Here is an 11540-nt window from a genome sequence, read left to right on the forward strand (position 1 = left end):
AACGAACGTCAATAATACTTCCGACTGCAGTTCAATTACTCACTGTCTCTGCCTCCACACACATTACCTTCCCCGCTTTTATACCAGCGTAACCTATTTCTAGTAAGACCTTGAACATTCGACAAAGTACATGATAATTCTAGAAACGTTGCGTCACGTGGTCATGTGACTCGCTGACGCAACAATTTCATTCTTCTGACCCTTCTATTGCACATATTTCCTGAGACTGCACTACTTATGCTAAAGTTATTATATATGATTGTAAACTAAATAACAATATTGATTTCACACAGTAGCTTATAAAGTGACAAGATATTCACATAAACACACATTATGAACTCCATTTTTATTATCTGTCATTTTAGAATATTGAAATATTTCTTATTACGTTATAGCACATTGAAATAATGACTAATCTTTTAACATATACTCCATAGGTTCAGTTTTGTTGAAGTATGTTATAAGATACTGAAGATAGTTTTCATTGGATATTTTAGGTGAAGTACTAGTAAGAAACTTTTTCTGTATGTAAATTGACACTTTCAGGTCTTATGAATTCCTGGTTGCTACCTATTCTGGACATTTGCAGTGTTACTTGGTTAGGTAAGTGCTGGAAGCATAATTATAATTAATTTGATACAATATAAGATGTTGCAGTTACTCATTCAGGCTAGTAACAGTATTATTTCAACTAGAAAATATACTTCATATATAAATACAGCAAACTGAAAATACTTAATTTAGAATTATTTAAACCTTTCCTTATTAGATGGTTCATAAGAGCAAAACTCATAAACCTGCTGATCAAGCAGTAGATTGTAATATGTAATTCATTTTAAACTTTGTCTTGTGTAATTCACCTATGGATGAGTATAATCACATATTAAATAGCTAGTAAACCTTTAAAGGACCCATAAGATTGTGAAAAACATAATATGTACTGAATTGTTAAATGCTTCTTTATCAAATGATCCATCTTCAAATGAATAAGATCATTTTGTGACTATGTAGTAGACTCCCTGTGTTATTTTCATGAAACTATACCCAACAGATTAGTTACAAAGACTACACTAGGAAGAGTCTCTGAAGCTTTGTGTACATGGTATGATTCAATCAAATATGATGTATATAAGTAGAAATTAGAAATGCTATTTACCTTTCAAATAAAAAAATATTTGTTGCTTTTAAAAAATTGTAAAGAGAAATGCTCCTTTATAAACAGTAATAGAATTTAAAAAGCATAAGACAAATTCTGACAACTGCATTGGACAAGTACCAAGGAAAATTTGGATATGATCTAACTTTATTTAGGACAAGCTGAGGCACCCATCCTATGTGTCGGGTTATAAGGATTGAACGTAGGGCTTGAACTAATAAATGAAATCAAGAAATTGTATTTATATGTATAACTTTTTTAACATGTAACTTACTTTACAACTACTGTATTTCACACCTACTTTATTCAAATTACAGAAATGGTGTTACACTTACTGTATTTTGCTTTACTTTTCTTTATTACTTTTACTAATTGCTCTCTACAGCCTCAGTATTTGTTGATACTATGAGTGCTTCTTGATAGACCACATTAGAAGTTCTTCCTCCTTCCTGGTCCAAAATAAGGAAATATCTTGGTGAACACCCAACATAGAATTGACCATGTGAAAAGCAAGAGGTTTTCGGTTGTAGCCCTGCAACTTTTAAGTGTTTGACCTTATGTTTAGTTGTCATTTTTCATGGCAAAAATATGAATTTTTAATGAAATAACCCAAAATTTTCCAAAAAAATCTTTAAAAACATTTTAGAAATAAAAATTGGCTCCAGTATTACCTGAGAGCATCATAGACCAGACTGTTAAGTGATATTTTATGTGAATTTTTCCATAATTATAGCCCAACAGATGGTTATCAAACAAGTCACAAGTTTTCATTTCATAAAACGTTTTCTCGAGGAATCTCGGCAATTACATATCATCCACACCATGACTTGCTGTTTGTTAGTGGCACATCCACAAGTGTGTCATTGTTGGAGAAAGAAGCTCGAGCCTGGGAATATGGTATAATTGCTTGGAGACTTCTGTCTGACTTCCCTCATTACAAGATGGTTACTTCTCTAGAGGATGAAATGGTAATCTTACTCTTAATATAAAAAATCGAAATTATAGATTATCTTTAGGTTATTTAAAATAACATTTTTGAAAAATAAAATGTGCAGAAAATATAGTTCATTTATTGTACATAAATATATGTGGTTTTTGTACTAAAGAAAGTAAGGTCTGGTATGGGTACTGAACAAGAAAATACTTGTGTGTATTTAACCCTCTCATTATGGAATTTTTTTTCTGTACATGTCACAAGGTTTTAGTGAGTTACATTCAAAACTAAATTAAAGTACTTTTTTTATTGTCATAGTTAACAAATAAATTTGATATAAAAATGTAGATAATAATCCAATTTTTAATATTATGTTAGTTTTACATTCCTAATTTTATAAGGCAATATTGAAAACAATCCTCATTTTCTCCTAGTATTCAAATTGTGACATTTTCTCTCTAAGTATCCCCTCTTCTCCAATTTATTTACCACCCTTCTGAATAGTATGAAATTGAATGTAAATTACTCATTATAATTTTCTCATCACTCAGGCAAAGCATATGTTTTATAACCTTCATTCTTATTTGGTTACAGAGCCATAAACTAGAAAATCAGATCCCTGTTGCCATACCCACCTGTTTCATCCTCTCTTTCACAAATTGCCAATAGTTTTTTATGTTTATTACTAAATTATATATAACCAATAGGCCCCCCAGTGACACAGCGGTATGTCTGTGGACTTATACTGTTAGAAACCGGGTTTCGATACCCGTGGTGGGCAGAGCACATATAGCCCTTTGTGTAGCTTTGTGCTTAATAATAAACAAACAAATATAACCAACAGAAAGCCAAGAAAGACATATTATATTATGTTGTTTGCTGTACACAGAATTGTGTATTTTTGTTTTCAGTTCAAACTTTATTCCCACGAGAAACACATTGATGAGCTTAGCTGAATTTTTAATGGCTTTTATCACATAGTTAGAAAGCTAGAAAAACCGATAATTATAGGGTATTCTCTGCTTTTTGCATGTTGTTATTCTGTGGTCCCCCAGTGGCACAGTGGTACATCTGCAGACTTACAACGCTAGAAACTGGGTTTTGATACCCGTGGTGGGCAGAGCACACATAGCCCTTGTGTAGCTTTGTGCATAATTAAAAACAAACAAAACAAACTGTTATTCTGTGTTCTTTGATGCATTAATTTAATTATCTATGGCAGTAGTATCATTAGTATAAACAAAGTACGTTTAAGTTTCATCAACAATCAACAGCAAAAAAAGGAAGACATAGGTAAGTACTATATTTCTTGTTTTCATGTGTATCTTTATTTATTATTATAAAAGTAACTAAAATGCAAAAATGAGAAAGTTTTTAGGTTAGATTAGGTAAACTAAAGAATGATAATAATGAAAAGAAATTCATGAGATACACTTGCGAGTAGCCCCTGTGTTACATAATTCGATAGGGTAATGTGAGCTATATGTTTGCCAAGTGATTTATAACTATTAGTTAGACATGGTTCAATGTGCAATAAAAATAAAACTTAACTTGAAACACATGTATACTGTTACAAGTTTAAAGCTATTTTGGAGAAACAAATGTATTTTCATGTTACAATTTGAAGTCATTCTAGAAATAAAAAAAGGGTGATTTAGATTTATTTTGAATTTCTTTTGGGGGGGAGGGGTTAAGATGTTGGTCAAACTGATCAACATTGTATAGAGTTAGGGTAGAAAAAATAACAGATAAAATATATAGTTTTATTGAAAAAAAAGTTTGAAATTTATTTAGGAAGTTTTAAGAGACTACATAAACGAAATTCAAGATTTTTCATATGAAAAAAATTAATTTAAAAACAGTAACTAAAGAAGTAAAGCAATCAATTCCCTCTTCTAGTTATGACCTTTGTACTCGGTTGCTGCTTGATGTAGGTTGCTAAACCTTTAATAAATTGCACATAGAGGATATGCAACAAAATAATTTTTTAGGTTTTATATATATACATTTGAATAACTAAAAAATCATAAATTACAACATTAATACCATAGAATTTCACTATAATTTATAAAGCTTAGTAACTAAGTCTAAAAAAATATTCAATTTTGAGCAGACTAAAGACACACCCTTCTTCGCTGAAATATTGGTTCAAAAGAAAGAAATGGCCACTAGGGGGACATTCTAAGCTTCCGATTGGTTATTCATGTCATATATAGAAGTAATTGTATATAAGGGAGCATTTCCAAAAATGGAAAGAGGTGGCCGGGGTGCCACCGTGTTTGATTTATTACATGAGCAATATCTTGGCAAATTGAAAAGATAAGAGGCTCTTATTTTATATTCTGGCTTGTCAATTTCAGTAATTTGAGTTTCTAAATCGTTCGAAACTATAGACTTAGTATTTTAACTTCATATACATCTAATTTGAACCAGTGCTGCATTCAACATACCACGTGACACACAACAATCAGTATTTATCTGTGTTGTTTTTAATATTTGCTTTTAAATTAAGAAATTGAGTAATACATAAATAATACTAAAATTTGAATTATAATCTACATTTTGATACCAAACTTACTGACATAAATTTATGAAATAGTAGTTCAATAAAATTTTGAATGCGAGTCAACAAACGAGATGACATGGCCATTCACCCATGAACCATCTCGAAAGTGTTAAAAACTGTTAATAACATTTTTTATCCAGAGGCTCAAAAGTTGTCCCCTGCTGCATCTTGGAAATATGCCAGTTGGTGTGCAGACAAATCTCTCCGTTCCTCTGTCAGTCGTTTTCACACCAAATGAAGATTCTTTTGCCCTCTGTGGATAAACGAGTTGACAAGTCCACGTCTAGTCCTGTCTCTGTCCCCACCATTCCTTCCAGTGACTGCCTGGGTCCATTTCCTTCAGCCCCAGTTTCTGATGTCTGCTAGGGCGCTTCTTCTTTGTCCCCAGGATGCAGAATGATTATTCGTTCATGCCCTCAATTGCTAGAATCTGCATCTACTGATAGAGACCTGCCCACTTGACCCAGGGCAGGATCCATGGAGGTCTAAAAACATTCTTCTAATAAAGAAAAATGGCTTGGTCGTAAACAGAACAGTTCTCCACCATCTAAGTAAAAATGGCCAGTTTGATACAGTGGAACTATTGCAGTTTCCATTCTAATCTGGATGACAATAAGGCCTTGATTGATACCTATCATCCTGTGTATCTTTCTTTAAAGGAAACATTCCTGAAACCTGCCAATACAGTCACCTTTCGGCAGTTTTCTTTATACCGGAATGACAGGTTGTGTGATCGACGAGTGCATGGAGGGGTGGCACTGCTGGTTGACCAGTATGTGCCCACCTTGTCTGTGCCACTCAATACACCCTTGGAGGCTGTAGTCATCCATATCTCCTTGGGTCGTACCATCACTGTTTGTTCTCTTTACCTGTCTTCTGGGGAGACTTATGATCAGTCAGACCTTTATGCTCTCCTTGAACAGTTGCTATTTCCCTTTTTCATCTTGAGAAACTTTAATAGGCATAATCCCCTCTGGGGTGGTGATGATATTGATGGGAGGGTTCATTCTGTGGAGCATATGCTCTCAGATCACGACCTGTCTCTCTTCAGCTGGTTCTTTTACATATTTTCATGCACCTAGTCAATCTTTTACAGCTATTGATCTGTCTATCTGTTCCCCTTCACTTTTCTCTCATTTTTCTGGGAGGGTTGACAGAACCCCACGGGGCAGTGATTATTTTCCTATATTTATGAGGGAGATTGGCCAATTGTCTATGCCACCCGACCCGAGTTGCCACAGTGGAAGTTGGACCAGGCTGACTAGTTCTCTTTCACTTCTCTCTCGGAAATTGATCCTGCTGTCGTTAGTCTACCATCTATTAACAACTGTCTGGAAGTTGTAACTGATTGCATTGTACAAGTAGCTGTTCATTCTATACCTAAAACCTTGACACATTTCCCATGGTATCCTCATCCATGGTGGGCTTCAGCCTGCCAGCAGGCATGGCAGGCTCAGAAACAGGGATGTGATACCTTTCACAGGTATCTCACTTTTTCTAGCTGCATTGCTTTACAGCAGGCCTGTGCCCATGCTCGGCAGGTCAGACGTCAAAGCCAGAAGGAATCTTGGGTTAAGTTTACATCTAGCATCTCTTCTACCAAGATTAATCATGCCCTCATTCGATCCAAACTGGACTATGTGTCTATGGTTCTGTCAGGACCTCTGCCTGGAAGGTGCTGGACCCCATTCACTATATGGGACTTTGGTTTTGCACAGGGGTTTTCTGCACTTCTCCAGTCATAGTTTATACACTGAGTACCAGGAACCTCCTCTTAACCTCCGCCATTTGCAACTTTCTTTGCAGTATGCTACTAAACTTCAATCCTTACCACAGCATCCCACCTGGGGTTGTCTTCCTTTCTTAGTGGGCTGTTCTCTTTCAGAACAGATGGTCTGCCATTCCTACCTTTGGCCTTTGTATCCAGGCGCAACTGGCTAAGTTGCGTGTGGCATTGGATGATGTTTCTGTCTCCATTGATCAACCCATCCTGCTATGGCCTATTACCATCCCTACCTCTGACATTTCTTTGAGTCATCTGAGAAAGGCGGATACTGTTGATTGGAAGTACCGTCTTCTCTTTGCTGAACGTCTTTTGAACCATTCTTCTACTCCCGTTTATACTGATGATTTGAAATCAAGTGACTCTGTGGGCTCTGCCATGATTTGTTGTGGCTCCGTGGTTGCTGACAGTATCCTTTCTACAGTTTCTGTGTTCACTGCTGAGTTGTATGCCATTTATCTTGCCATGGATCACATAGAAGCTATGCAGTACACTGTTTGTACTATTTACACTGACTTTCTCTCAGCTCTCTACTGACCCTGGGATTGCTTAACATTAGTTTTCACCCAGTTCTCATCGATATATAATGGCTGGCCCATTTTTCTTTATCTTTCATTAGTATCCAGTTTTTCTGGATACCTGACCACATCTGTATTCTGGCGAATGAGCTCACTGACACCGCAGCTAAGTCTGTCTGCTCTGGTGCCATCACAGCCGTGCCTATCCCATATATGGACTAGAGTCCTGTATTGAAGGCTCGACTTTGCGCTATTTGGCAGTTGACTTGGTGTGAGCAATGTCATAACAAACTTTTCAGATCATACCTTCTGTTGTTACTTGGCGATCTTGTTTCCATAAGGATCGGAATGAGAAAGTTGTCCTGGCTAGGCTACGCATTGGTTACAGTTTTTTAACTTATCATTTTCTTTTATCTGGGACTGATCCACCATTGTGTGTTGTTTGTGACACTCAAATCACAATAGCTCATATTTTACTGTAATGCCATTGTTATGATTGTGAGCTGCAGCACCATTTTAGAAATGTCTTTTTTATTGGTTTACCCCTGATGTTGGATAGTGTCATTGGCGATGGTGACATAGTCCAACTTAATTGTGTTTTTAACTTTTTATGAGCCATTGGCCTTTTTAATTCTATTTGAGCCTTTTATGTGACTTTTTGACATTGTTTAGTTTTTAATTTGATTTATTTTTACATTTTATAGAATTTTACATTTTTACCGGTTGTTTGACACAGATAGCCTAGTTACTTTGCACCAAACAAACAACCTGTTGGCTTTGGCCAAGGTTGAACTCCCCATTATGGTCCACTGCACCCTAGCCACTCTACAACATGGGTCTCTTCATTTAAATTATGGGGTTCCTCCTATGATTCAACTTTTATTGCAACACATCAATTTCATGAATGAATATTATGTCTGGCCCAGAAGTGGTGCAGTCTCCCATGAGTGTGTCTTAAATACTCTTTATTCACAAACCTCATGGGCTTTTTTCGGGAACTTTCTGAAGAGGGTTCATCTAGGTAATGTTATATAGGTCCCTCCACCAGACCAGTGGAGGTAAGATATTGTATTGGAAGTTAAAATTTTTTTTCTATGGAAAATATTTTTCCAATTGATTCTCACCTCTTCTCACACTTCTTCTTCTAGGTAGGTATTTTTGGTTTAAAACCAGGGGTGGTCAGAAATTTGGATTTCTCTTCGCCTCACAATTGATTTTTTCTGCTTTCTGTTGGATTTAATGAAAGTATTTTAGAAGTGGTTCATACTGAATGATTCTCTCTGACTTCACTTGCTACTCAAGCAAAAAGGAGAAGCCATGAAAAGTAGACTGGAAAGGTTCTTTCTCTTGTTTGTTGTTGACTGCATGACAAGATGCAAATCGTTGAGCCCACTACAATTTGTGGAAACATGCAGCAGGGGAGATGCAGAGGTGACACGTGCTGACCCCAGGAGGCCTTCACACACCACTCCAAGAGGGGTCAAGACATAAACTAACCTCCCAACTTCCAGTGTCTTTTTATTTTATGTTTCTCAATCTTGAAATGAAATTGAGCTAAGCTGCATAGAGGGAGTCAGCTGTGCTAGGAGTTGTGTTGCACTCCTATTGGTGGAGAGTTGTTGCATGCTATTATGTGAAAACATGTGAGGGTAGGTGGGAGTATCAAGGTTAGTGATGAGCAAAAATTCCGCATATAGTGGGCAGTACAAGTCGAGAAAAGCTATTATGTGAGAAGAAGTAAGAATCTATCAGAAATATATTTTTACTGTAGGAAAATGTTAACCTTCCTGATTTTTGTGTCTATAGAGTTTCACTGTAAACTTTCTAGCTGTATTGTGTTTTAGTAACTACTAAGTTTCCTGATTTTTTTTTTCTGTATAGCATTTCATTGTAAGCTTCCATATTTTCTTGTATGTATTGTGTTTTAATGACTCCTAAACTTCCTGATTTTCTATGTGTAAAGTGTTTCAGTGATTTGCAAACTTTCTGATTTTTCTGTGTTTATGGTGTTTTAGTGACTTGTAAACTTCCTGATTTTCTGTGTTTATGGTGTTTTAGTGACTTGTAAGCTTCCTGATTTTCTGTGTTTATAGTGTTTTAGTTACTTGTAAACTTCCTGATATTCTGTGTTTATAGTGTTTTAGTTACTTGTAAACTTCCTGATATTCTGTGTTTATAGTGTTTTAGTTACTTGTAAACTTCCTGATTTCCTTATCTGTATAGTGTTTCACTGTAAACTTCTATATTGTCTTGTCTGTCTAGTGTTTCAGTGACTTTTAAACTTCCATATTTTCCTGTTTTTATAGTTGTTTAAGTGTAACCCTCCTGATTTTCCTGTCTATAGTGTTTCAGGATAAACTTCTCGATTTTCACCCACTTGTAGTAGTTTATGATATAAGGATTTTGAACAAACGATATTCAAGTGAGTACTCTTACCAATCATTACCATAGAAACATAACTGCCAAGTTATACATGAACCCCAGTGCTAGAATCATTGGATTGAACAGTGCTCAGTTGTTAAATGCAACTAATCTTGAGTTCTTGGGTACTTGTTGGTATGGAACAAAACTATAAATTGATATGTCCATGGTTTTTTACATGCTGCCATAGTATGAAAATAAGATAAACATTTGAATTGTAGATAATCACATATTTAGATCATTCTTCAGAAAGAAAAGCATTATGGAAAAGACTAAAATTTCATCAAATTACAAAACTGGTTGATAGCTATTATTTTGCAAAGATACAGCTTTCTACTACCATACTCACCAGGGATCTGGTCATTTGAAAAAGGGAACTTTTGTGATTTAACATTTTCCTTGTGGCTTTAAGCAATTAGTGACCACAGGTTGTTTACTTTTAAGATCTTGATACACAGTGTGGGTTTATGACAATGACAACCAACAAAGAAGTAGCAGAACTGATAAGTGTCTTAAGTTTGAATAATATGTATTTACATGCTTTTCCCATAAATATACAGGTATTTCTTCAGTTTCTTTATTAATTTGAGTCCTAAAACATATCTGTTATTACCAAAAAAAATGGCCACCATTACAAATTTGTATAACACAGGTAGATTAACGGAGAAAAGTTGACTTTGAAGAGCATCAGGTTTTAGGCTATTTCCACGAATAAGTATTTTTCTATGTGTGTTATGGAAAATTTTATCAAAAAAGTTAAACTTGAAGACTTTGATAAACAGTACATTTGGTAAAATTTATAACAATTATTCTTTATTTATAACATTTCTAAATGTTCCTAGTATTATAAAATTTACATGTTTTACTTTTCTCTGTACATTGAACAGCCATAAATTTATTAATAATAGGTTTAGCATGATAAAATTTTGCACAGTTATTATTAGTAAAACAAAATACAAGGATACTGAAAGTCTCAAAATGTGAGAGAGAGGCATGACTCATGGTTGCATGACATGAATTATCCATATGTAAAATAAAGTGGGAATTTAGTCTTGATAAAATGTCGTGTTGATACTTAACTTTAGTCCTCTTTTTTCATGTTATGTGTTTATATTTATGATTACTTTATTTCTACTCTAAAAAAATGTATATAATGCTTTTCAGCAACTTACAACAGTTTGAATACATTTAACAAGTCAATGTAATAAATTGTGCATTGAAGTTTCAAGTCTGTAGCCTGTCTGTTATTTAGTTGATTCCTTCTCTTATACAATAACTGTTTTATATAGGTTGTTTCTACCCCCCCCCCTATTATCAGACTTCTTTATAAACTTTGTTATATTTGAGTGATGTCTGATTAAATAAGGTCAGTGCAGTTCATTCAGGTACCAAGATCACTATGAAAAGAATCCCCAGGTGTGACAGTGGTAAGTTTATAGAATTACAGTGCCAACATGTGGGGTATGATTCCCTACTGTGGACACAGCAGATGGCCCATTATGCCTTTTTTCAAAAAACAAACACTATGAAAAGTATGATAATGGATCTCAGTATTGTTTGTTCTGATCTAAGTAGGTAACTTGCTATGATTGGAGGTAGGAATATTTAAACAAAAAAAAAAGCTGTTAATCTGTTTAACATAAACATTTATGACTTTAACCCAAACTTTTGTTATATAATTACATATATTATTGTCCTCATCCAAACACTTTTAAAGAATATTTTCTTAAATTTTTTCTTTATATGAATAATGTTGTGCATTATATTGAGTTAAATATATATATATATTCCCTTAATTAGTGGATATTTTCAATTGTACGTGTATGGTATACTTTACAAGAGTTACGTTAATAAACTTGCAAGTGTTAGAAGTTCTTTTTTCAGTTATGCCTAGTATATATTTATTAGTACTACAGAAAAGATTTGTTGTGTATTTTGCATTATGCTGTTTTTTTTTATCCTTTCAGAAGTTTACTACAGAGAGAGAATTTATGTTTTTGATATTAAATTAGTATAATATATAGTTTATACAGCTAATTATATAGGATTAATATTTAGTTTTTTTTCATTTTGTAAATCTTATAATAGGCACTGAATAAGCTCGGCTTTCTTCAAAAGTTTTCTCTCAGAAGAAGATTTTTGGGACAACAGCACGTGAGTTT

This window comes from Limulus polyphemus, unplaced genomic scaffold (genome assembly GCF_000517525.1).
Source record: "Limulus polyphemus unplaced genomic scaffold, Limulus_polyphemus-2.1.2 Scaffold2300, whole genome shotgun sequence".
Classification (NCBI taxonomy): domain Eukaryota; kingdom Metazoa; phylum Arthropoda; class Merostomata; order Xiphosura; family Limulidae; genus Limulus; species Limulus polyphemus.